We start from the raw sequence: 22,156 nt of genomic DNA on the forward strand, positions 1-22,156 counted from the left end.
CTGTGTCACCTTTTTTTGAACAAAACAATAGTTTGATTTTTTCTCTCCAAAAATTTGGATTCACAGACGAGACCAGATGTTTCCTGATCACTAGGTATCTTGTTTGTGTTTCAAAGCTAACAGTTCTTTTGGAAGTTGACATTAAGGAGTAAGACAAATGAACTATTCTGGTGGGGTGAGATGTTTTGGGTTGTTGGTTTAAATTCCTGCTAGGCTATTTCTGTTTGGGTGCTTGTTGGAGGTCTAGCTGTCTGGATCAGGCTCCTCTTCCTTGTATCCTCCTCATCCTGTAAAATCCCATCCAACAGCTCGATGCCCGGAAGTGCTGTAACTGGAGTAAAGCACTGAACCACAGAGTCCCGCTTGGCTGCTTCAGCTCTGACAGAGCATCCAGGCTGGAGGTCTCATCACTGCAGAGCTTTGGGCTGCCACATTCCTCCCAGGCCACCTGCTGTTACTGACCGCTGTGCCGAGAACACCGTTTGCCTAAAATCAGCCTGTAATGTGGAGCCGCCACATGTTGGGTAACAAGTTGTTCCTGATGAAGTTTTATTGTTTGACAACAGAAACTCAGCATGCAGTGGGTTATTCTGCACAATGAGGTGTGTCAAATTCTGCACATCGTTGTAGATGATGGTCTACGAAGATCTGACGAAGCTTCCAAGTCAAAAGCTTGCGTGAAAGCTTCCAGTTTACTGTTTAAGAGCTCTTAATTGAAGGACGTGCAGAGCTGAGGCCTGAAGACCACATGTGGCTTACAGTGAGGGGGCGGAGCCACAGTGGTGGGGTGGGGGTTGGAGGGGTTCAGCCTCATTAATGAGTGAAGACCTTCCAGCAGACTGAGCAACTACAGAGCTGGCTCTCTCATCACATCAGTATCCAGCAGCCCTGATCGGACACACAAAGGCACATCTCCAAAGTCCTGCCTTCAGTTAGTTTTCTCTGTCTTCTAGACTCCGTTCATCTGCTCTTTTAATGATCAACTTGTTGTTTTTAGCCAAAATCAAATAATCTGTGTCGTTTTCTAGGACATAGTTTCTGCAGTAGTTCATTAGGAATCCACCTCTGAGTTGTGGGTGGAACCACTGGTGCAGATCAACCTTGCCCCTCTTTCTCATCGCTGAGAGCTCTCTCTTTACCCTACAAGTGGATACATCAGAATGGAGCGGAGCAGGGATTTCCGTGCCCCACCCAGTCTATTTTCTATGTAATTAATACAATATTTTATCGTCTGCTCCTGAGTCAGATTTAAATAAACGTCAGAAATGCAATTTTAAACTTAATTTTCCTTCCATACTTCTTCTATTATCGGAAAAATGGCACAGGAACATGTTAAAAACACCAAAAACAAAATTTTCATCAGAGTGGGTCTTTAAAGGTTTGACTGCTGCTCAAAGAAAAGGGTTTCCATATTTCGTCTTCTGCGGTTCCTGTAAGTCGAGCACATTAAAGGTGCACTCCCACAGCTGCTGGCTCGCACCAATAAAGTTTTGCAGTGGGAGGAAGGCGGGCGTCAGTAGGTTAGATGAGTTCATTTTCACCATCTGCAGAGCGGACATCAGAACAGTCAAACATCTGGTCAGCAGAGCATCTGGACATGAGAACGTTTCATCTGCTTTGTGCAGCGTTAAGATAGGTTTAACAAATGTAGTAATGTGAAAGATGACCGACAGAAATGTTACGTCAGGGTGTGAAAAGCAAGTGGACCCCAGAAATTTACACAGGTCAGGATTAATGCAACTGAATTTAATGAGAATCTTTTAGAAGAACCCAAAAAGGTGAAATCTCCTTAGGAAAAGTAATTCTGAGGAAAGATGTTTAATGTATTCAAGTGTCTCGGCTTGGAACCTTTACTGGGGGTATCACAACAAATGACAGTCAGGACAGAAACACCCTAAAAGTACATAAGAGGAAAAATAGAACAGTTATGGGGCAGGAGTAAATCCCTGGTTATGAATGCAGTGTGATCAGAATCCAGAACCCAAAACAACACGGGAAACAAACAGAGCTCTAGCGAAGGAGAAGATTCTCTGGCAGAGATCTGCTCCGTGAAGTCTACTTATATAGACAGCGAGAGGTCGATCACCCGAAGAGCCTGCTGGAGCAGGATCACAACCTGGTAGTTCCCTGGTAATGAAAGAAAAGCACCCAGAGGTCACTAAAAGAACTTGAAACTGACAACAACAAAAAAACAACAACAAAAAAGAAACTTTAGCTTCCAATCCAAACCACATCTGAACTGTTTTTCAGTAGAATCATTTGAAAAAACAAACTCATGAAACAGCTTGTACAAAAGTGATGCTTCCTTTATAATCATATTTGAGAAAAATCACTGCAACCAAGTGTTTTCTATAACTGTTAGTGAGAATTCTACACCTGTCAGCAGGTGCTGTAATTCAACGTTCCAGAGCAAAAATGGATCCATTTGTCTCCAGTTTTGATGGTTCCCTCCACAGATGACGTGTTTCTCTTCCTTCCACAGATGTTAAACAGGTGTTGGATCAAGGCTGATAGAGAACAGTTCAAGGTTTATTTTCAACCATTCTTGGACGCTTTAAGCTTTTTGAGTTTTAGATCATTTTCCCGTTGGAAGATCCAAAAATTTTGACTAAAACCAAACTTTCTGACTTCAGTGTTCTTTGATCATACTGAGATGTCATTAAACTTGCAGAGATTCAAGGCTTTTTGTGTCAGATGCAGAAAAGCAGAACCAGAACTTCGTCCATGTTTAGCCGAAACATCTTTGTTTCTAAATAATAAGCTGGTGTTGTTACCTGACAACCCATTAAACAGACACACTGACTGATTTGATGTTCAAAGGCACCAACAGAATGCAGACTAGCTTTTCAGTCATGGAAAAACCCGTTTTTAAAATTTATTTTCAGAAGTTTTAAGTATTCTGTCTCTGCCAGTTTTGTTGGTTGATTTTGGAGATGAGATAAAAATTTAGGACATCTTTCTCCGAAACGTACACCAGTGTGACTCATAGAGAAAATACCTGGGTACTAAACAGTGCAAGTGAAGTTTTATGTTTTTTAACAAAGGTGTGTGTATGAAATGAAGATCAAACATAAAGACACAAAATAAAAATGTATAAAGTCACAAAAAATCAAAGACAAGGTTAAAAGCATGTGAATGTTTTCTAAAAAACTGGCAAAGCTCCACAGGGTTTAAAATATGTGTCGTAACTCTTATGTTTGTTTTAAACCTAAAATATAAAAGCTAAAAGCTTCTTGAGCCCTTTACGATAAATTTTGAAGGAAAACATCACTAATGGGGGTGTCATTCCAGCATCGCTGTGAACAGCTGATGTGATTGGCAAACTCACTATGGAGGCCAGGGACTACAGAGGGTTAAGTGCTGCAGGTTGATGTGAGGCTCTGCAGTAGGACACTGAGACACTGAGAGCTGATATTGCATAAGAGTTCAGCAGGAGCTGGATATCAATATCTGTTCAGAGAAAGAATGAGTCTGTTTACCTGCTAGACGTCTTATCAAGTTTGCCTGCTGAGACGTTTCACCTGCACATGTCTGCAAACACCAAGTCTTAACGCCTCCTGAAGATACCATTCTGGTGAACAGCAGCTCTGGTCCAGCATGTCTGCAGCTGCAACAATGAACCTGTCAGCCGAACTCTGCTCTGAAAGCAGAACTCTGGTGAGGTCAAGCACTGAAGCAGCCAAAGGAAGGTGAGAACCTGATTTCAGGGGATCATTTTCATCCAGATGCTGCTTAGTTCACTTCAATTGAAGTCGGTGGTGTTTAAGGGTTAAGTTAATCAATTATACCTACATGACTGAAAAAAGGAGAAAATGATGATCTTTTTTTTTTTAAATAACTTAACTTTTTTCAAGGATTTCAAGGAACAGATAAAGCCTATCCCATCCACTGTTAGGCAAAGGCGCAATGTACACCCTGGACGGGTCGCCAGTACATTGCAGGATCAAATTTAGGAATAATTCAGGAAGAAATTTCTGCTGGCAACACCTCACCACCAACATTCCATTGTGTTTGCCTTTCAGATAAATTTAAGATAAATGAGGACCAAATGGGGACTAAACTTGTCAATGTAAACATGCTTCCCTTATGCAATTTCTAATCTAATCCATCTCTGTTTCACTCAAACAGTCAACCTTCTTGTCACACAACACTGGCTGAGAACATTACTGCATTTTTCTGCCTCCTGGAGGATTCCACCCAAATAAAAATCTGGACTGAAGCTGCAGCCCTGTCTTTTACAGGAGCAAACAGAAAGATTTAGGCATCAAGGAGATCTCCAAAGGAGTTCAATGCTTTACATTCAGCTCGTTATTTATTAGGCTTTCTCCAGATAAATAGTGAGGCTTGAATGAAGCAGCTTTACTGAGTTGTAGGAGTTCACACAGCAAGAGCTTGAAGGATTTGTCAGGAGCTAAGAGGGAGCAGCAGGAAGTCTGAGGTTCTACTGCGTTCTGTGTCCTTAGAGACCTTCTGAAGAATTCAGAGGGACAGTGTCTCTTTTTTAGTCTCCATAGTGGTTGCATCCAGTTTCTTGGCTCTTTCTTTGCCAGTCTGAGACAAGGTGAAGGCTGGTGATGACTGAAAGTTTCAGCTTGGATGGATCCAGATAAAGTTTTACCACATTTCCTGACATCACAACAACAGAGAACGTTTAGTGAATCTCATAGCTTCATGTTTCCAAGGCAGCTGGGTCTTTTTTTTCTGTGTCTGAGCTTGTTGACCATCAGCTGACTCGGTTTCTTCTCAGTGACCACGTAGATCCATCTGTTCCCAAACAATTTAACTTGAAAGGCCTTCGAGACGGCATTCTGCCGTCAATGTGCTCGACGTTTATGTTCAGTTCCAGTACATACCACGTGGAAACATTCAGATCTGAACAAAGGTCTCTGGAGATCACATATGTAAACACTCCCCACATTGATGGTAGACCGATAGCCTCTGAGCTCTTTGCGTCAAAGTTTGTGGAGAACTCTGTGTTCACTGGAAATGGGCTGTCACATTGCGATGGCACTTTCACACTGGTCCGTTTGGTCCAAACCCCTTGGTTTGCCTGGTTTTCCCCTTTGTTAAACAGATTTAAAAGCTCATCTGAACCTTGGTATGGACTGAACAAATCATTTGGCTTGTGAACCCAGGTGAGACTCAACAACTGCTTGAATCCAGACAGATTTTTCAGAGACCAAGCAGTTGGAAGTTGAGGTAAAAGTGTTTAGATTTTTAATCGGGTTTCTTCTTGAGCTTTTTTGTTTCCATGAAGATCAGAGCTAGTCCAGGGAATACCACCCTCAAGCTGGGGTATAGTCTGCTTCCGTCACTGCTTCACTCTGTGGAGTGAAAACAAGAGACAAACAAAGCTAGATCAAAATTTACAATTTTATTTTTTTGTTTTTTTACTTTTTCAGAGTTCAGTGGACTATCCAATTGAGAAAGCAACATTTATCTCAAAAGAGGAACCTGAGTTCTGAATGTTGAAGAACTGGTCAAAAGCCTCAGCTTTTCACGTAAAGTCTGAAAACAAGTCATTTGTCCCTCTTCGTAAGAGCTAAACTGAGAAAAGCTGCAAAAGCAGAGCATGAAGCACTTTTGTTAGCTCATCGCCCAGCAACAGTGTGGATGCACATGGACTGAATGAGGCTCCAAGAGTCTCACCTCTGCAACCTTCCTTTTCCAGGATTCTGCCAGGTTAGGAGGACTTCCGTAAGTAAAAACTTAAGTAGTAATTGGGTAGTTTTACTCCATTTCATTTATGGAAGTAACTTTGTGTAAAAAAAAAAAAAAAAGATTAAAAGAAAAGTGTCCTTAAAGCTGCATTCACACTGACTTCGCGTGGCGTCGCATCCAGTTTCGACGTTAAGTCAATGTACAGGTGCAATCAGAGGTCCTGCAGTACGTTTTGAGCGTTTGTCGCAAAATGGCGGTCTGGCAGCTGCGCGTTTCGAGTGTCCCAGCGAGTTCAGAGCTCAAATATCTGAACTTCGGCGAAGAAAATGCTTAGCGTAGCATTAAGGACCTCAGCTTTGGCCCCGACGTGTTGATGACTTGACGAGTCGGTGGAGTCCAAAACCAACATTGAGGAGAAGCTGATTGTTCTCCTGAACTTTAAGATATTGTGTTCTTTGTATAGAGACAATAATAAAAATGTCCTCTAAGTTTGTTTTTATTTTTATGTTTTTCCTCCTCCGACTAATGCAGGACAGCAAGTGGTCAAACTGGGTCCCAGAAACACCAAAGTGCTGCTAAAAGGATCCGTCTTTCAGATGCAACTCCTGCAGTAGACGATGAACCTCACCGTACTGGGAGAGTCCCTGAGTGATCACATTAACCCAGACATGGAGGCATGATCTCTGATGCTTTTATAGAACTCTTCAAAATAAATAAAACTGATCTCTCAGCATCGTCCATGCCTTCCTTGCAGTGACTGTGTGTGAGATACACAGATAGACAGTCAATGCTTCCGTGTTGCGATGAGGCGGAAAACTTTGGACAGTGGCTCCTCCCACACACGTCTGAGCTTCTATTTTATGAACACAGTTTTTGACATGTGTCTAAGAGCAAATAACATTTGAACCTTTTTTTTGGTGAGGATGGGTGATAGTTCTTTGCTGATATCGGCCGATAATTGCAAAAGAGAATAGGAGTATAACAATTCATTTTAACAACAATTTGATTCATATCATAATTTGTGGTTGCCAAGCCGATTCACAGTCAATTTCCATTCGTTTTGAATGATCTGATTTGATCTAAGTCACTGACCACAAATCGATCAAGGACATCTTTAGCTAAAACTTGAACCAGTGTGACTCAGATAAATACCTCATGGAAAATCCATTCACATTTTAGTTTCATAAAGTTCAACCCACTGTTGTTCTTCCACACCAAAAATAATTCAAAGGGAACATTATTAGAACTTTCTAGCTCACTGTATGGTCACATGTCTTTGCAAAAATCTAAGTGTTTCCACACATTAGACTGGAATGATGGACTGATCAGTTTTTGCTGATATGACATGTATGTTGTCCGCTGTGATGCACTTAGTCTTTTTCACGTTATATTTAAAAAAAAACCTACTGTACCTCAATCCAAATGGTATTCTCCAAATTAAAATTTTATTTTGAAGCGATCTAAAATGTTATAGTTCAATTGCCTCAGACAGATAAATCTGGTTGAATCATATGAATAGAAATTGATTCATTGATTATTCGTTACACCCCTTCAAGAGACATCATTCTTTTTACTTTGAAAGAGTATTTAGCTGTAACCCTAACAACGTGTGATTTATTCCTACTTAAAAAGACTGCATGTAAGTCATGGTCATAGCAGTGGTGGCTTCTGGATGGAGATATTTGGAACCAACAGTTTTTCCATGTTGGGAGTTATTTCTTTGCTGCAGATACCAGTGTCCAGGTCGTAATCGTTTTAAAAAGGGTTCAGAAGGAGACCTGTGCTGACATTCACTGAGGAAAGTGTGTGCGCCTTAAAAAAGGTTGAGAGGTGAGGTCACTTAAAAGAGGCTGAGGTTATTTATTTGGTTTGCAGTTATCGTGTTCCCGCGTCTCAAAGGCCTGCTGACATTCTCTGGGGTTTCCAGGCAGTGCAGTCAGCATGAAGCAGAAACAAAGAAATTATCCCTTTTATAGCAAAGTGTTTTTGGCTGTCGACCTCTTCCCCTGCCGTGACAACCCCCACTCCCCAACCCAGTCCACACTCAGTTTACCCTGAGCTGCATTTATCAAAGGGGGTTCAGCCACCTTCATCTGTACATGTTCAGGTAAAAGTGTCTCTTCTGATGATTATTTTATACATACTTGACAGAAAAGCTGTCAATCATTGTTAAACTATAGAAAAAGATTCAAACATGGGAGCTCTGAGGGAGTGGAACAAAACCCATAAAAACCCTGTCACTTCACAAAACTTGTCATTAAAACTGCTGCAGAGGCGGACATTGTTCTCATTCTTTTCTCGTTTTCTGACAGAATTTGAAAACAAACGTTTAAAATTGCATTTACAAGCAGATCAAAGCAACAAAACATCTGACCATGTCGCCTTTTTTACAGAAACTCAAAAAAGGGTAGTATTCTGGCTTTTATTTGAGAGAAATCTGTTATAGCAGGAGCAGAAAATCTGGAATCAGCATCAGAATTACTTTATTGATCCCACACGTGGGAAATTTGCTCGTTACCGTAGCAAATGACAGCATTAACATACGAGAAAAAAAAGAATACGAACAATATAATAACAAAAATTTTTAACATAAATGTAAACAATAACGTGGTATAATTTAAAAAGCTATTTACAGACAGTGCAGGTAGAAAGATGTGCAAAAAAATGTGTTCATATTAAGTCAAATTTAGTAAATATATGATTAAACACTTTAAAATATTTGTTTTGTATGCATTTATATTATTTTTTGCATTATATAACATACCATAATTATCTTTTTGATTTTTTTCTTTTAATTAAGATATTTTAATTTGAAAAGGGAACTTTGAAAGCAAAAGAAATACTATCAAATTGGAGTAAAATGTTTAAGTAAATTTTTCATTCTTTTTTGAATTCCTTAATCCTTCAAATTTGGGCTAAAGTAACTCTTTTAACATGTTTAAAGCCATCAAAAAAAACTTGGAGTGAAATGTAGAGATACAATAGATATAACAGTTATTTGTTTTCCTAATATGTACTTCACAGCCTGGTTTTCATAAGCGCTTACAGTTGGTGTTTTAGCTTGCAGAGGTGGTGCTTTGAATCCAAACTTTGGTCTTTCTTTGAGAATCTTCTCAGGATTTCCAGCTTTGTTCAAAGTTGTGGTGATGGTTCACTTCATCTTATAGACACCTGTGCAGGTGAATCCTTTCTAATCTAATGAAAGATGGGATCCAGCAGATCCTTGTGACCCTGAACAAACAGGAACTGGAACAATTGTGGAAAAAAGGAACATCTGTGAGGGTTGAGCGCTTTAGTTTCATCCCTCCTGACTGCCGGAGGCGGTGCTTCAAGCACTAAATAATCCATCCTGCACATGCGTAATTAGAGAATTTACTGACAACAAAGTCACTTGTGACCTCCCGGTGACCCACATGAGGCTAAAAAGTCACCCATCTCGCGAAAAAAAAAAGGAACCCCAGGGACCTGGAACCCAGGTTGTCATCCGGGGTTCATAGAACCGTAGTTACATACGTAACTTTTGTACTGTTTGCTGTTTGTCCTCTGTCAGTCACAGCAGGTTTATGTTGCTCATTATCTACAGCTGTCTTGATTTGTGTTAATGACCCTCAGTGTATATAAGCATCAGATTTTTTACTTCTTCATTGTCAGGTTATCTGTTTTCTCACTATTTTGTTGCTCCATAGGTTTTGTCAAGACAAAGGTTATTTATTGAAGTTTCTTACACCAAGTGTGGACTTCTGCATATTGGGTCCTATAGTAGAATTTGCTGACTCATCAACAATAAGGGAGCAACTCTGGACACAGTCAAACAGTAATGTTGTTTAATGATGAAGCTCATTCCACAGTCAATCGGTATCTCCCAAGAAGGCAAGAGTATGAAGTACCTCAGTCAGGGCGGAGGTTGGGCTCCCAGCTGTCCAGAGTCCAGTTCAAAGCCAAACACACCCTAGGATGAGCCCCGGATGTAAAAGGATCCCCAGTCATATCACATCTGAGCTACCACTGCCAAAAAGCTCAACCCCCAAGGCCAAGGCGCAACCTAGGCCAATCCTGGCCCCTCACCACCTGACGAAGTGTCTGAAGACTTATTTACATTGGTCCATCTGCGGTGCGTCTCTTGACCCCCCCCCCCCCCCCCACCTCTTCTGTTAGCCCCCTTCATGGTGTGGCAGAGGCTGACTGAGGGGGAGGCCAGCTCCAGACCTCAGCCCTGGATTACAGCTTTGATGATTATAGTTTTCAGCAGCTGGCTCTCAGCTCCTCCAGCTTGCTGAAGCTGCCTAAAGTCACGAACCATCCTCAGACTTCGACGTCACTACTATTTTTGACGTGCAGATAAAGTAGAAATTTGGTGTGGAAACTTTTCTCTTCTCCTTCTTTTATTTCCCCCCAATAAGATGCTCCCCTTCTGCTTCTAAAAGCTAGATCAATGTGAGATGTTTTAGCGTTTTAGAACTTCATTAAAAAGGTGGTTTTGAAACAAATTAGAACAGAGGCAGGAAAAAAAAAACTTAATGCCTCTTTTGCTTTTTTATACCAAAGAAAAAAGCCATCATACCACATAAGACAAGAGAACAATGCCTGAAGCTTGTAATTAAGTTTAAAATGTGGTAACAAAAATATCGAGATTTCCAATTATTTCCAAAGAAGACAAGAAAGAAAGGCCTTGAGGAAATATAAGTCTTTGCCTCACATGGTTCCACTTTACAGGCTCAAAGAGAAACAAACAAATTGCACCTCATTTGGTCGGCTTGAGTATTTTTAACTGCTTTTGGCTGGAAAAGCCGCAGCTCAATCAATGGCATGTTCGAGAACAGCACTGACTCTGCAGAAAACGCCATGTGTGTGCCACAAACACACATACTGTGCAACACACACACAGCAGTTGCAGTTGAGAAAGCTGAGTTTCGGCGTGCACGTGGCCTCGCCTGACTCTCCTCACAGACCGACTGACTTTCACATACAGGCTCACACATCCAGTAGTTCTGGAGGAGAAAGCTGAAGCTGTGGCCTCACTTGACTCCCTATACAGTAGACAGGCGGAGCGGGTGCTGCTCCTGCAGGAGAACACACTGCTTCCAGGCTGACTGTGCCCAAAACTCTTGGTGGATCTGTTTGCTTAAACACAAAGAAGTCCACGAAAGCCACAGGTTCTGTCCTCAGAAATGTTCTCACCTTTGATTTGAAGCCACTTTGATTCTGTTCAGAGGAGAGTGGGCTTTCAAGGAGGAGCCTCGTCCTCTTCAAACAGTCTTTGAAATTGCAAAGACGCTGTCGTTTGTGCTGGTTTTTCCTTGAACAATTGGGTTTTTCGCTGCTTTGTATGAAGCCTAAGCTCTCGTCTGATCTTTAAGCTCACATCTGCTGGTTTTACTGATCACATGATGAGATATTCCAAACTTCCTTGCTCTAATTTTTCTCATTGTTTAGGATTGGTAAAAATTAGACTGTTCAACCCTGTTCCTCAGGATCTACCACTGCTTGTTTTTTGGGATTTTCCTGCTTTGGTTGCAGCCTCTCAGTTGACTAAACTGGTTCCCAGTTCTGATAGACTGATGAAGATTAACAGGCTGCACAAGAAAAATGTTCAAATCTCACAGACTAGAGTCTGGTAGCCTCATAAAGGACATTGACAGCCTTCTTTTCCCACTTTTAGTCCATACGTGGTATTTGCTGATCTATGTTTCCATTTCAATTCAGTTGTTTTGGGTTGAGTCATTTATTGGTATTTCATGAGTGACTGAAATCCATCTGAATTCCATCACAAACAAGGAATGGATTAAAAAAATGAGCGACAAAAAATCGAACTACAACTTAATTTCCGTTACTTTAGAGTCACTTGACCTTTAGAGTGAACTCTAACTGGTAGCAGAAGGAAAGGTGAGCAGGTTCATGCTGGAATTATGAGGCCATAAAATCCTCATTCCTTGATGCTGAGTGCTAGGCAGAGTTAGTCCCATTTATTTTTCTTTTAGAGCTTTCACACCGGGACATTGGTTCGTACTAAAGTTTGCTTCTTTGAGTCTTTTGTGCCCTGGAATGAACAGGCAAACTGTCCAGGGTGTACCCCACCTTTGCCGACTGGGATAGGCTCCAGAAACCCCATGACCTTAAATGGGATTCAACAGGTTTGAAATGTGGATGGATGGAAAGTCCAGAGGACTGAAATGGTACTAGCCAACTGTTAAATTCCTGTTTTGTCTTGTTTTGTTTTTGGTAAGTGATTATTTTAGGCAATAGCACCTTCAAATGAGAAGCTGTTGTACCTTTATAACATTTCCAGGCATTTTGGTCTGCTCTTAATGCACAGTGACAACTACAATCTCCTTGGATTCTGCCAAATGTGTGAAAGTGCCTCCACTGGTCAAGAGGTCAATGGGTACCAATCAAGAGATACCACCGGTACCGAGAGGTCCAGTCATCCATCCATCTGTCCATTCGGTTATCCATCCATCTATCTTTCTGTCCACCTGTGTATTCATCAATCTGTCCATCCATCCATCTGTCTATCCATTCATCTGCCCATCTACAGTATCTTTTCATCCATACATCTATCAGTCCATCCACCTTTCCATCCATCCAGCCGTGGAGCAGATGTAGGGCCGTAGACCTCTGATTGCAGGTTTGATTCCGCCATACCCGCCCATGTGTGGAAGTGTCCTTGGGCAAGACACTGAACCCCACCTTGCCTCTGATGGTTATACGTTGGCACCAGTGTTTGACAGCGGAGTGTGAATGGGTGTGATTGGATGAATGCGGCTGTGACTGTAAAGTACTTTGGGCCTTCAAGGAAAGTCAGAAAAGCGCAATACAAGTATACATCATTTACTATCCAACCATCCATCCATGTTTTTTGGCTTAATACTCTCTTCATAAGGAAATGGGAGGAGCAATTTCCAGCATGCTGCATTCTGACTCCAAACCAACATCCAAACAGAGGTCACGCGTCACCAACTTATCTTATTATAAATAAAATAAAATGGACGGGAGGGAAGGGTAGTGATCTGTTCCTGATTCGCATCTCATCGTCGTGGGAAATTATCCAAGACGAGCTCATGTCCCACAATCTGATTAACTGTAATCTAATTTGGCTTTATGGGTGTTTTCTTGGTGTCAAAGGTGTTTAAGAAACATCTTTACAACAGTTTTATAATCCTGACTGATGTCTTACAGTCAGGCAGCGTCACGAACCATAAGACTTCTAATGGGAAAAGTTCACAAGTCCACCTGAACTATAATCACAGGTTACCTTCCAATGAAGGGATGAGCCTTTATAGAATCACTGGATCCTGACGTTCAGTGGAGTGGGAGCTTTAAAAAGCTCCTCACCCTTGAGAAAGAATTAAATGGTTCTGTTGGAAAATAGAAGATGCTGGTGTCACCAGCTTTGTGTGGATCTGCAGAGGTGAGAGCAGCAACAGGATGTAATCAGCCAGGCATTTCAACAAATACTGTCAACAGAGTGTGAGATGATATTAAAGCCATGTGACACTGACATGAAGACCCGAGGGTTCCCGTCACTGCAGAGCCCAAACAGCTGGGTGGAGTCAGGTGGAACTACACTGGTTTGAAACCAGAAAGTGTTCAATCAGAGCAACGAGCAGCACTGAAGCTCAAGCCACCTTTCTAAGTTCCGGTTGACGTCTAGAGCTATCAAGCTATCAAATCAATCTTCTTTTTTTATAGTGCCATAGGTTGGAGAGTGAGTGAAGCATGAGCATCTGCCCAAAACATTAGTTTAGACCCAGGCTAAGTTCAGGTTTGCTTTGAAGACCATCCATTTTTATAGAGGAATTGTATTTTTGAAAAATGGGATTCTGTATTGTTAACTAAATTTCTAAAACCAATATCAATTACTAAAGGGGAACTTATTCTTATATAAGAACATGATACATGTTGGCATTTACCTCCAGCATTCACTTGCTGCCATCTATATGTCACTACCCATTCAGAGTCCCTGAATAATCAAAGTTTGACCTGGTTTAACTTTCAATGTGCGTTCAGTGGCTGTGCATTTTGTAGTTAAAGGCCAAAAACAGTCATAGTGATGTGTGAGCCAGAGTTTTGAACGCAGAAGCCCAAAACACACAATTACACGTGTTTACATAGACTTTTCATTGGAAGTGGTCACTTGAATTCACTAGCCAAGGCTTGTGTGAATGTACCTTCAAAGTTCCACACACATTAAGATGCTAAAGTGAAGTTTTGGACCTGGGCCATGATACAGTTTTGAGGGTGTACAGGGAAGTGCAACACATTGGAGACATCAAAAAATACTTTGGGTGAGAGCTCAGTGTACCAGACCCCAAGATATTTAAACTCCACCCACCCAGAGAGGACAAACTACCTTTTTCAGCATTTCCGTCAAATTAAATTAAGTTTAAACTTGTTTGTTCCAGTTTACTCTTGTTGAATCTACTAGAATCAGTCTAGATTTTGTTCCAGTTTAGTTCAGTCTGTCTTGTTGGATCCAGTTTATTCAGTCCAGTTAATTTTATTAGTTACTAATGTTTTCCCATATTTTAAGTTTTGTTTGTTTCAGGTAAATTAATGATTTTGTTCTTTCATATTGAAAAACAATAACCTCATTCAGTAAACGTTACACCCTGCCCATCACACTATGCACTGGCTACCAAAAAGAAGGTATCCAGAGCTGCTCTCTGGTTGGTTGACAAGGATTTAGAATAAAGATGCGTCTTTATGTTCAAAGCTGTTCATCAAAGGTCCAGCTGCATCGCCTCTGACAGATGTGTTGAGTTTAGCCTTTGTCCTCTCAACTCCAGGACCCTCAGATTGACTTGTGCTGGAGAAACACACCAGCATGATCCAAAGACTCACAGTTAAGGCACACAGACAATCCTCACATACTTTTTGTTTGAACTGAACACCAACCTTTGTGACATGACAACAGTTTTGTCTGAAAGAACAAGATAAAATCTGTTGCCACAAGGCTAATAGAACTTACGACACGTGTTTTCTAAAAATCTATTATCGCATTATTTCATTAGATTCTGTGAGCCTGCCAGCAGTATCTTCAGACTCTGAACAAACAGTCTTCTCTCATCTGTTTGCTTTGGAACTCTCGAGAAAACAGAAACATTTCTTTATGCCTTTTTGAGACGATACAGAGAAAGCCAGAAAAACAATAGAAACCAATGGAATAAAGTGCCTGATTGCCTTAGATCCAACAAGAAGGTCATAAATTTGCATTCACACACTTTTCATTGAAGAATTCAATAAGATCGACTGTGGTAGTGATAATAGTAACAAACATCAGTATTTAGTGACGATTTAGCATTCACTTTGAATAGTGCACATTTAATCAATGCAATGGAGAATAAAGAATAAGCAAAAGGTATGTAGTTTTGCTGAAAAAAAGGAATGTCTGGAGAACCTAAATATTGTCTAACTTATTGTCTGACTCTTATACAGCTAAAGCCTTGGTCTCATGCACATATACAGGGATTGACCTGTATGGGTACTGCAGGATTTTGGGTTGCCTGTGGAGGGTCATGGACAGGAGCAGGGGTAAGATGCATCGTTGTGTTTCCATTCTTCCCAAATCCTGTGGACTGCGCAATGAGTCTGTTCAAGTGATAAGTGTGTGCTTCTTGCCTGCTCTTATACCCACTTCCATTACCACCCACAGTTCAAAATATGCTCTTTAGGTTAATTGGTGCTTTGAACTTGTCTCCAGATATGAATGAGTATCAGTGGGTGGCACTGCAACGGACTGGTGACTGGGCCAGGGTGTACCCTGCCCTCGCTTAGAAGTAGCTAGGTTGGTTCCAACAGCCCTGTGGCCCCAAATGGAATTCAGCAGGTTCAGAAAATGGATTGATTAAGTTAATTGTTGAATGACACCAAATCTAAACTTGTCATTGCAGCTATAACTGTGTGAATTAACAAACCAAAGCAAGCTATGAATATGTTTGGATAGTGCCAATACAACTTCAGCTAAACTTAGGCAACGTTCTCTGTTGTGTCAGTTGGTTTGTGCATCTCTCCCTTTTTTTTTTAGCAAAAAAGATTTTCTAAGATTGCTAGATGTCGATGTGATTTTATTTAAACTGAAAAAACGAGTCTTTCTCAATAAAGTCATCCAGTGCTCGACCGCGCTGCTGTAAATATCGTCATTGAAAGAGGTGACTCAGAGTTCTGTGATGTCTTAGCTTCAGGTCTGATGAGAAAATCAGAACCTTCTTGATATGAGACTTAAACACAACTGCAATGCTGCAGATGATTATAGTTATTATGTCAGAAATGTAAGCTCCACCTGAGACTGGCAGACGTCAGCTTCAGCCTCAGACTGACAGACGAAACATACAGAGACGAAGCCTTTATTTAGCGAGTGATGAGCAGGCAGCCAGACGGCAAACAGAGGGTTTGGTGTTTAGGACTTAGAGAAAATGAGCGCTCTGATGCTGCAAAATGATCCACAGCTGAGCTGATGATCCATTTCTCTGCTGAGCCAACCTTCACATGCTGGGAGAGTTGCCACACAGCTCAGCTAAAGTGATGCCAGGGTGAGTGAGGGCGTGTTTGTGTGTCATGTCTGCACCCACTAAAGTTATATGCTCACAAAATCTGACTGAAACAGCTCTTTTTTGGTTCTGATTAGACCCTCAAAGTGCTTTATAGTGCTTAGTTGTTTTTTTTTTTAAACTTTAAGCTACACACTGACTGTTGAGATTGGGTATCCAACTGCTAACTTTCTGATCAGCAGAAAACTGTTTTAAACCTCAGAGGCTAAAAAGTAGAGTTTATTAACTCGTAGCACAAAAACATAGACAAGAAAGAACAAAATATTTTCCGTGCGAAACCTGAAATCTTTAAAGATTTATTAGTTCAGTTTTCAGGGATTTTCTTTAAGGATGAATTTTATTTATGTGTTGCATTATTTTAAACTTCCTCTTTTGGAATTTTTTAAATGCATGTAAACAAGAAAAAGTTGCTACATTTACATTTTTGTCTTAAGGAAATTATTCTGTCTCCTTAAATGTTTACCTGTTGAGTGATTGGGTCTACAGTATCTCTTATCTCAAGACTCTTGGCTCGTGTGCATGATTGATTGATTGATTGATTGATTGATTGTCAATGGAGGTCAGTCAACAGTTTTTTGACTGGCCTCTAGTTGGACAATATATTGACTCAACCAAACTCTTGTTTTATTTTGTCACGCCCCATGTGCCCATTTTTGAAACGTTATGTCAAAGCGTCCACCACACTGCTATGTTTATTTTCCACATCCAGAATTCCAAGGGTGACCTCAAAGAGGATCCATACAGTATTTATACACCTGTGGTTCAAACTAATACATGATGTCAATATGTATGACCAGTGGTTAGAAGGTACTGCTTCAACTCAACTGTTGCACCATGTTTCTTTAGGCCTGCAACCGATTGGCAACCTGTTCAGGGTGTAGCTGCCTCCACTCAACAGGAGCTTGGTTTACTCCAGCATTTCTTTTGCCCTGAAAGGAATCACAGCGATGGATATTTCTTCAACCATCTCACAGGTTTTATGACAAGTGACTATGGTGGTAGGATAGTTTTGTGATGTTTTACAGCTTCAGGAAAGCATGTGATAAAAAAGGACAGAGTCAAAGTATTTTTTCCAACCTTTACTTGAGAAGGGATGTCCAGTAAGAGCAGAGCTCCATGAACAATGGTTCTGTTCCATCACAGACATACAGTACTCAAACGACCTAAGGAAACCACACTCGTGGTCATAAAGGAGGGGTATTTAACTTTAATTATTTAACATTCACAGGTTCTCATGCGGGAAGTTCCGCATTTACTGTATAGTGAGCGGTCAGAATACGCAGCCCGCTTTGCTGTTATCTGTGCCGGGACGTGAGCGCCTGCTGCTCCGCTGGCTTCCTTCCACACAACTGCTCCTCTGACCTCCTGTGAAACATTCCTGAAGGACATCCTGAGGACAAACAATGGCAGAGAACAAAGACGTGCAGACGTTCCCAAGCTGCCCTCCACACCCTCCCCCTGGAACAACACCGGGACGGACCGGGCACTGGACGAACACGGCTTTGTTTGAAGGTTCTGCTTCAAATACACCCATCACCTCCACAGACAGTCCTGAATATCCTGAAATTCTGACGTCAGCAGACTTCCCTGTTACCAGCACACATCTGTAATGACCAATCTTAACTGAAACTTTGGCCTGTTCTAACATCATTAATTTAAAGCTCCATCATCAAAAGGTCCATGATAATCCTTTATTTTATTTTAGGATATTTTTGGTCTTGAAAAGCAGAATAAATTGGTCACAGAGAGAACACAACACCATTTGATTCTATGAATACAGATTACCAAAGGTTACAGAAATAACAAAACATAAGACACTGCAAAACTTTATAAAAAAAAACAAAAAACCTACTTCCACAGAACATACAAAACTGTTTCAGGAAAGAGAAGGAACATTTCTTCTAAGAAAGAAAAATTAAATGAAACAAACCTTGTGTAAGGACAACACTAATAAGTATGAGCATTTCTGTCTGTGGGGTAAGGTTGTGAAGTAATATGAAGGAAAGTATCAAAATAAGTCAAAATGTAACACAAATTAAAGCATGAACATTTTGGAAACTTATAATGAGAAGCTTAATGGGACAATCTACATACAATTGTAACAGCTAATTGTTTATTTATACATAATTACTTTGTGTGAATAATTATCACATGTCCAACATGTAAACGTGTACATAAAAATATCATACGATTTGGGTTGGGAATTATTAAAGTTTTCTTCTATCTGTTACTTTTTCAAGAACTTCATCACTTTCTGTTTGCCATGTTTATTCTGATATTTAAAGACCCACTCGAATGAAAAAAGGTTTTTTGGGTGTTTTTTAACATGTTCTTGTGGGGGTTTTCTCATGATGGAGGACAGATAGAAAGACAATTAAGATGAAAACTGCATTTCTGAGTATTTCTTTACTGTGAATACAGAGCAGATACACATTTTAAAGGAAAGATAGGGCAGGATTAAAAAAATTACAAGAAGTATCTGAAAGAGAGTAAGAAGTAAGTCTTATAAAAAAACAAGCTCAAAAAATTGCATAGATACACGTAAACATGAGAGTTTTGAACAGTAAAGACCAAGACGCATACGAGAATTTACATAGACTTTTCATTGAAAGCGGTCGCTTGAACACACATTTCCAAGCCCTATGAACGTTGCATGAGTGTTGTGTTGCATTACTAACGTAAAGTGTTGCATTTTCTCCACGACACAATCAGCAGTTTTCTGTTATTTGCGTAAGCACTTATGACACGACTGTAAAATGTTGCATATCATTGCAGGGCTGCTTTTTTCCGCTTCAGAATAATAGCGTAAACAACAAAAATAATGTAAACACTGGAGCTAAAGCCCCGGTTTTAAAGGGTTAAATGCAGGTGCATGCATGAAGGGTCAAAATGAAAAGTTGCAGTATAGCATCCTGAGGACCAGGGTAGGCAAACACTGCTATGCAGAACTTCTGCACTGACATCCCTTCACACACAGACACGAGTGATGAAAAAGTCTCATATAATAAATGTAATAGATGTTATAAAATATGTAAAAATAATAGTTTAAGCTGGGAGAACCTTCATGAAACAGGAACAATTCAGTTCTGTTCATTAAACACAAGTTAGATGCAGACACTTTTTGCAGAATGCCACAATGATGGTGCATGTGCTCCTATGTGAATGAGTACATGCATCACATGCAGCTTGACTAACCTTCTTACAGAGGTTCATGATTAGCGGAACGTGCATTTCATTGAGCGCTGTTTGTGCTTTTTCTGTTTTCGTTCAGGTTATCTGCTCAGTTTGACCTGCAGATCTGGTTCCTCATTATAGCGCTGAGCCCTGAAGAAGCAGCAGGAAGTCTCGAACCACTTGATGAAGACCGATCCCTTGTTTGACCGAGAGCAGCTCCAGTTCCTGCATCGATCTCTCCAGGACCCCAGAACATTCCAACAGGAAAAAAACAAGTTTCTGGGTCTCGCTGACTGAGAAAGTCTGGATTTAATGGACTCTCCCTCGTGTTTGTTTGACCTGGGACATCTGCTTAAACAACCGACAACCCGGATCAGAGACGGTTTGTTGACTCTGCACTGCCTCCACCAGCTGGTGGTGGGGCCTTCAGTTTCTACGGTGTCCTCTCTGCTCCGACTCCACGCTGCTCCACCCTTCATAGCATTCAGAGAGAGGTGGAGGACAATATTGTTCACTGTGTGCAGTTCCCTGTGATCCATGACCACTACAATTTAAAAGACATTCACACATTAAGTCCAGCCCTCAATGCGGCTGCACAGACACAGTCATAAGAAGTAGATCTTTGTTCTAAAGGAGACTTATCGTGATTCAATGTTTTTTGAACTGAAACAGAAGCTGCTCAAGTCGTGTAATCTCAGAAAGCTGAAAGTGGGAAATTCAATCATCTCTGACATCTTGTGTTTCTCAAAGAGTTTCAATCTCAGTTTTCAGAGTAAACAGATCCATCAGAATATGCTCTGATAAGTAATAGTTTTTGTAGACATAAACTTACAAAAGTTGTTTATTAAAAGACAGGAAAAGTATAATTTCAGGAGAAAAAAGTGAAATTATACACACAAGCCAATGAACAATTTTGTGTATCCATACATAGAGTAAGGCTGTGGAACAGAACCAGTTTACACCAACAATAAATGTAGAAAAACTGTATAATTAGGAATAGAGAAGACTTAAGTAAATTTGACTTGAGTGGGGGTGCACTTGAGTGTGCTTGGGACAAAGGATTTAAAGGGAGCCAAATGAGTGTTTATACATGACAAATGTGAGACAAATGTTCCCATGTGTTAGTTTGTGTGTGCATATGTATCTATGGGTTTAGTCATTTTTCCTGTGACAGATGCAGTGCATTTGTTTGTGTTGATCTTCAAAATCCTAAAGAAGTCATTTCAGAATCAACCTTCACTGCAGATTTCATTTGCAATTCTTCACTCTTACATAAAGAGGTTTTTTTTTATATTTACATTTCTTGTTTTAAAAACTCTGACATACTATATTCTATCTGAGTTTCAACTGATATGCGAGTTTCCGTCTGAATTTCTACTGATCAAAACTCTGATTGTGTTTTTCTTATTCAAATGTTCCAGTGTTTAACCCTTTGTTGTAAACACCATAACGCTTGAGCTCATTCACAGAGCCGTCAGCAACTTTGCAGTCATTTTTAAAGAAAAGTCTATGTAAACGTGCGTAAATGTGTGGTTCGGGCTTCGGATTTCACATTTTTTAACCTGTTTTTGGGCTCTGCGTACAAAACGTGCGGCCATTGAGCATGTGTTGAAAGTGAAACAAGGTCAAACTTTGACCAATCAGGGACTTTTTGCTGGATGGCGTCCCTTTTCAAAAATTTTGGTTTGTGGCCGGCTAGAATTATATGACACCAAGTTTTTCATATATTGGAATAGAGCCGTGAAAGAAAAATTCTGGAGGAAGATTTTGGAATTTTTCACTGCTTCAACATTTTGCACCAAGCCTCTTCTGACTGTAGGTGGTGAACATACACTAGTAGATAAAAAAGAAGCCCCTCCCTGCTATGTGCCCTTTCATAGTCAGGCACTTTTTTATTCTAACCCTGCTCAAACACACCTGCCTTTGATGACTGTCATTGTCAGGCTTCTACAGAGCCTGATTGATGATGACCTGAATCAGATGTACAGAAGCAGGGTAACATGGAAAACATGCAGAACAGTGTGCCTCGAGGACCAAGATTGCGAAACACTGGGCAAAACACACGTTCAAGACTGCACATTTATCATGTTCTTGAACTGTTGAGCGTAGCTTTACACCGTGAATCCAATGATTCTGACTCGCAGAAAAGCGACTTTTATTCTCAGCTTTGCACCGATGTGCAACACATCCCTAATGTAAAGTGTTACATAACGGCAAATGGATGCTTTTTTACCATGACAGAAGCAGCTAAATTGAGTTGTGTAAGTAAAGCACAACACTGTTACACAACAGTGCGAAGCTGCTTTTCCCCGCTCCAGAATCCATTGGAATTACATCAATTGCGTAACTGGTTGAAGAGTAATGGTAGTCAAAAAAATGCCAACATTGGAACTAAAGGTCTGGTGTTGAAGGGTTAACTCTTTCTTTTTTATTAGTTTCAAGTGTTTTGAGAATATTTGACATTGACTGTAGCCTTTAAATAAAAATGTTCCCATGAACGTGGTTGAGCTGCAGAAACTTTGTGTTTCATCGACAGCAACTGCTGAGTAAAATGACTGAATCTGAATGTGAGGGAACCTGTAACCTTGGAAGGGATGCGCTCGGACAAACCTTCACTTTGAGTAAAACATCTCTCCCATGAAGAATGTCAACACGAACTCGTGTAGTTTTTACTTCTGAATTCCACTGAGTCATCCCTGTGTGTCACAAAGCAAACCAGATAGAAGAGTGGCGGGAAGGGATGGCGTTGTGAAAACACAAATCGGCGTACTTCG

General features: G+C 40.6%; 1 long non-coding RNA gene across 1 annotated transcript; it reads left to right on the forward strand.

Annotated features, from left to right (window-relative positions):
• Positions 1-16,614: 16,614 nt before the first annotated feature.
• On the forward strand, positions 16,615-20,902 carry LOC110017684. The gene is made up of 2 exons (XR_002293156.1): positions 16,615-17,720; positions 19,480-20,902. It is a non-coding gene; the product is annotated as an uncharacterized LOC110017684 (long non-coding RNA).
• The last annotated feature ends 1,254 nt before the right edge of the window (positions 20,903-22,156 follow it).

Source organism: Oryzias latipes, chromosome 24 (genome assembly GCF_002234675.1).
Source record: "Oryzias latipes chromosome 24, ASM223467v1".
Lineage (NCBI taxonomy): Eukaryota > Metazoa > Chordata > Actinopteri > Beloniformes > Adrianichthyidae > Oryzias > Oryzias latipes.